Here is a 5,844-nt window from a genome sequence, read left to right on the forward strand (position 1 = left end):
AGCTACCAAGGTCGTCAGTAACTGCACCACTTCCCGCAGCGTCCTATCCTCCGACCCGGGCTGGGGAGCTGGAGGCGCGGGCGCTGGGGCCGCTGGAGCTGCTGATGGACCCGCTCCAGCCCCCTCTGGTGGGGGTGTAACTGAGCCCTCTGACTGTAACACAATACCGGGCCTGGTCTGAGCACGAGCCCGTGTAACCCGCGGTACCTGACTGGTCTCTCCCGTCTTCACCTTGCCCTTCTGGGCAGCCGTTGCCTTCTTCGGAGGCATCACTGAAAAAAATAACAGTTCGTCAGAGGATAAATCATCCTAATAACACGGCTCTAACGCACGATCTAAGATCCAAAGAAAAGGTAACATCCTAAATGCCCTGTAGCCTCCTGTTTATAGATGTGGTGCACAACACACCGATAAACAAGACTCTACGAGACACGGCCTGTAGACATTCCGAGGACAAACCGCTCTGATACCACTTCTGTCACGACCCAGCCCCGTGAGCCGCGACTGGCGCCCTACCTAGGCACCCCAAACAAACTTACAAACCAGATCGTCAAATTAGGACTCATTCAGACATAACATAAGTTGTTCGAACTGAAAACTAATAGCAGACGTCATACAAGTATTGAACGAACATTTATCTTAAGCGGTCGCCCGTGCAGAATAGTCATATCAAAATCAGAAGAGTGGCGGAATATACATCGCCCAAATGCACACACACACACACATACAAACATATGGGCCGTCTTGGCCATAATAGCATACGGGCCGCTTAAGAACGCAAAACAGAACCGCATACGGACACACCGGACCCACGACCCACAAATATGACTACAGGCCTCTACAAACATAACAGAACATACGAACATATTACGGGACAGGGCCCCGCCGTACCCAAATAGTCACAAATGTACAGAATATGCATAGCGGAAAATATGTACCAAAAGATAAGCTCCGGATCAAAGGGGGCTCTCCAAAATAGCGGAATGAGTAGCCTAAGCCGGAGGATCACCCAAACGAGCGTCTGTACCTGCGGGCATGAAATGCAGCCCCCGAAGAACAGGGGGTTAGTACGGAAGAAGTACTGAGTATGTAAAGCAGGAGGTACAGAAATCTCAATCATAGCTGGAGTCAGAAGGAACAACACAAATATCAAAGTAGCAGATCAAACCTGTGCGGAAGATAAATGTACACAATGCAAATAAAATCATGCATAGGGCTTAGGAACGTGGCCACCCCCGACGCTGGTGCCACGACACATCATACTCCAGAAGTTTTCAAATCTCCGTACATACTCCGAACAAATCGTATCACACACATATCACATCATCAGAACATATCAAATGCCATATCACTTCATAACTCCATAGACGGTAACCGGCCCTATGGCGAGGCCTCGAAAACCGTAACACATCATACTTCTGAATATGCTATAGTGCGCACGATCACAAAGCCGGCCCGGGTACCGACGAACGAAATCATAATGAATTGCACGAACGGAGTAGTGTAGAAACCATATGCATATTAAAAAGTAAATTATAGGACTCTACACATAATTACATATAAGCATATACCGACGTCAGAAGGCTCGGAGTAGGTGTCAGGTCAATCAGAATTAATATATAGAAGTTACGAATTTCCAAACTACAAAACCTTCGAAAAACAATTCACAGGTCATTTTCTGAAAATTTAGTATCCCTCATAGTGCAAAACGTTTAATAACGGTATAGGACATTCAAACGGACCTTAGAGTCATAGGCAAATGATTACTTTTCATATCGGATGGAAATGAGTCAAACAAATCAAATAAGGGGAGCCTCGGGGCTTGCGGGCCCACCTCGAGTCAAATCGAGGCGGCGGACACAAATCACAGACTTTAGGCTCCATAAAGCCATCTATGAAAGTTTCGGAGAGATTCAGACGCAGTAGCAAAAGTTAAGAAGGTTTGAGCATTCTTCCAATCAAATATAAGGAATATGTTTCAATTGCGCTGAATGAATAGTGCCCAAAATTAAACTCGGATTTCCAAGAGCAGAGTTATCCCCGAGGGTCCAATCTTAACCTAGTGTAACTAGGACATGCCAAAAGAAGGAAGGATAGGCTTTACATACCTTACGGGCGCCTTATGCTCGCTCAATCTCAATTCCCGTTTCGTCCAAAAACTGCAAATGGTCACTTTTACCAATTACTATTCATGGAACTTAACAATTTCAATCTTAGCCAACACTTTTCTATAAACATTTGGGCAGCATCTCCCCTATACCTATAGCATCCCCGAGATTCAAACTCGGCCAAACCAATCAACAACAACCCAACAACAACATCAATAACAACAACAAGTATCACAAAACACATAATATGGCATAACTAGCCATCTTCCCGGCATAACATAACGTCTTTCATTCCGACCTTACACTTCCAAACTAATCTTACCATTTTCATATTCATCACCCATCAAGACCATTACAACATAATTCGGAGGCATATCATATCGTTTTCACCAAAAATACATAAGGTATACTCAATATACAAGTTTCCGGCCAAAGGCATAATTCACCCACAAATTCCAATCTTTTAACAAACATGTTCATAACTTATTTCTATCTTCCAACTTCATCAATGACAATCATAATGTGCCTCTTACTACTTTCATTTCCATATTCACATAAACTACTATAAAGTTACAAAATTTCATACAACAACTTAGCAACTATTTTCCATAACAACAAGGATTATTATTCTTTCATTCACTTCACAAAGCCATGACAACACAATTAACATACTAACGGAATTTAATTCACATTCCAACATCACATACACCTCACGGCCATGCCTCATATTTTCCAACTTTCACTAATTCATTCAACTTTCTTTTCTAATACAATTTCCACCATAACTACAACTAGATTACCACATAAATTCAAATCATCGCAAACATACAACATGTACCTACACACGGCCAACATACCTACAATCTCAACACATAAAATTTTCATGCTGTTTATTCATTTCCACACACTACAACATACATACATATATCCCATAGTGTAAAAGTGAAGAAATTCTTACCTTTCCTTCAATTTCCAACTTTCCGCAAACGTGGTTCTTTCGCCAAACCAATTATACCACGTTGAAGAGCGTCTTGCGCTTGTTACTAATTCAAGAAGAACAAGATTTTTGGATGAAGATTGAAGGCTAGGAAATTTTATTTTATTTTCCTTTATAGGGGTTCGGCCGAATGGCCCCTTATGCCTGCTCTCAAATTGTTTGGTGATTTCTTGAATGTTCTACATACAATGAAGACCTATCCCCTTTTTATAATATTAATCACATGTTAGTCACATGACTAACTTCATGGGTTTGGGCCTCAAGACATGGCCGGCCACCCCCCTAGTATTTGGGCCTCAACTTTCTAGTTTTATTTTGAGCCCAATTGGTCCAAATTCTTATTTCAAAAATTCCCGAAACAAATTTCCGAAATTCTAATTCTTGCCCTTGGCCTTCCCCAACACTTCACACCAATATTTCTCATGAACAATATACATATATAAGTTCAAATCCACATATAACCTTATTCCTTATAATTCAAAATTATTTCGCATTTTCCGAAGATGAAAAAATGTCGGATGTAACATTACTAGGACAAGAAATCACAAGGTCTGAATATGGGGAAATACCGTAGCCGGGGTACGAGAACATCAAAACTGTATTTCTCTTAGTACTTACAAGAATAGAGTAATATGGAAACTCTCTTACTCCGTAACCGGTTCATATCATAGGATCATGCCAAAAAAAAAAGGAATAACCTTAACATACCTTGACGTATATCAAATCGCCCAACTTCTACTTCTTGAACTTGTAAATCTACAATTAAGATAACATAAGCCTTAATTAGGCTACTTGCTTTGCTTACTAATCATCCCCAAGCACGAAAGCTTAACGAATCATGGACGACCATCTCCTTTATAAACTTACAATGATAGTGCCTATATATATCCAAATACACGTAAATCCATCCCTAATCTTTTATTTTAAATAGTCTCATGCCACTACCTTACCCTTCATCAATCTATCACTTCCACAAATACTCTTTCTTTACCTAAAATCACTATAGCTCTTGAAAGCAAAATCAAATACAAGGGTAGGAATCATTTGCATACCTTGAGGGGTCAAGAACCCCAAGAATCACTTTAACTTCAACTCCCTAAGCTTCTCATTCTTGGATAAGCCCTAGAAATAACCTTCTTCTTCACAAGCTCGGGTTTACGGGATCCGAGTCTTGTCAAATCTTCACTACTATGCCATAAATGTTGGGAGAGCAAAATATGAGGGTTTTCTGATCCGGGAATGAGAGAAATAAGACACAAAGTCATGGACCACGTATTTATACTCAGAGAATTAAATGCTTCAGTGATCCGGTTCGACGAGCGAGTCGACGACCCGTCGACATGCTCGTCGATCTGCGCCTGTAGAATGCAGGGCTGCGGAACCCTATCGACGCCGCACAATGACGGCCCATCGACAGGTTCGACGACCCGTCGATCTTGACTGGTGTCTGCAGACTTTTCCAATTCGGTTCAGATCGCGTCGATTCGATTCGTTAAACTTCTAACCCCGTAGTTCACCAGGAATTCCTGCTGGAACCATTGCACAGGGGGTAGGACACTTTCTATCTCCAAAACTCGGGCTCGGGTCTCAATTCCCAAGGCATACCCAACTAGGAAATCATAAGTTCTACCACTACGAAAATGAGGGGTGTAACATTCTTTCCCCCTTAGGAACATTCGTCCTCGAATGTTCGAACAATCCTGGGTTATAAGACTCTTGGCATAGTTTCCCCTGTACTTATATCAATCCGTCCTGTATGCAACAACCCAAAATAATGCCTCATAGGGACACATACTATAACATACAATACTATGGCCTCACACGACCAATCACGATAACTGAAATAAAATAATACCTGAGAAAAGTGATGCCTCCGACTGCACCTCCTGTACTGCTGGGAACAATTATGGGTACTTAATGTTCATCGCTTCTTCCACTTCCCAAGTCATTTCTTCAACATTCTTATTCTTTCACAAGATTTTAACGGAGGCTCCTTCTTTGGTTCGCAACCGACGAACCTGCCTGTCCAATATAGCCACCGGAACCTCTTTGTACGATAACTGCTCTGTCACCTGGATATCATTCACCGGTGCAACTCTTGAAGGATCTCCGATACACTTACGAAGCATTGATACATGAAATACTGAATGTACCGATTTTAACTCCGAAGGTAATTCTAGTTCATATGCCACTATACCCACTATATAGATGATCTTATATGGCCTAATATATCGAGGGCTCAGCTAACCCTTCTTACCAAACCTCATCACTCCCTTCATAGGCGAAACTTTCAGGAATACCCAGTCGCCCATTTTGAACTCTAGCTTATGTCGCCGATTATTCACATAAGATTTCTATCGGCTCAGGGCTGTTAGCAACCTCTGTCTAATTACCTTCACCTTATCAACTACTTGCTGAATTAGGTCTGGGCCTAGCAACTGATTTTCCCCAATATCAAACCATCCTATGGGCGATCTACACCACCGCCTATATAAGGCCTCATAAGGAGCCATTTGAATACTGGAATGGTAACTGTTGTTATATGCGAACTCGATAGAGGCAAATGATCCTCCCAATTGCCCTGATAGTCAAGCACACAAGCTCTAAGCATATCCTTAAGGGTCTGTATAGTACGCTCTGCTTGCCCATCCGTCTACGGGTGGAATGCGGTGCTAAGACTCACCTGAGTCCCTAATCCTTGCTGGAAAGACTTCCAGAATCTTGCTGTGAACTGTGCTC

General features: G+C 42.2%; 1 long non-coding RNA gene across 1 annotated transcript; it reads right to left on the reverse strand.

The window, feature by feature from the left end:
* Nucleotides 1–620: 620 nt before the first annotated feature.
* Nucleotides 621–2,161, reverse strand: LOC132620458 (uncharacterized). Its single transcript, XR_009574918.1, has 2 exons — nt 2,109–2,161; nt 621–1,027 (listed from the first exon to the last, which is right to left on the reverse strand). It is a non-coding gene; the product is annotated as an uncharacterized LOC132620458 (long non-coding RNA).
* Between the last annotated feature and the right edge of the window lie 3,683 nt (nt 2,162–5,844).

This window comes from Lycium barbarum, chromosome 11 (genome assembly GCF_019175385.1).
Source record: "Lycium barbarum isolate Lr01 chromosome 11, ASM1917538v2, whole genome shotgun sequence".
Classification (NCBI taxonomy): domain Eukaryota; kingdom Viridiplantae; phylum Streptophyta; class Magnoliopsida; order Solanales; family Solanaceae; genus Lycium; species Lycium barbarum.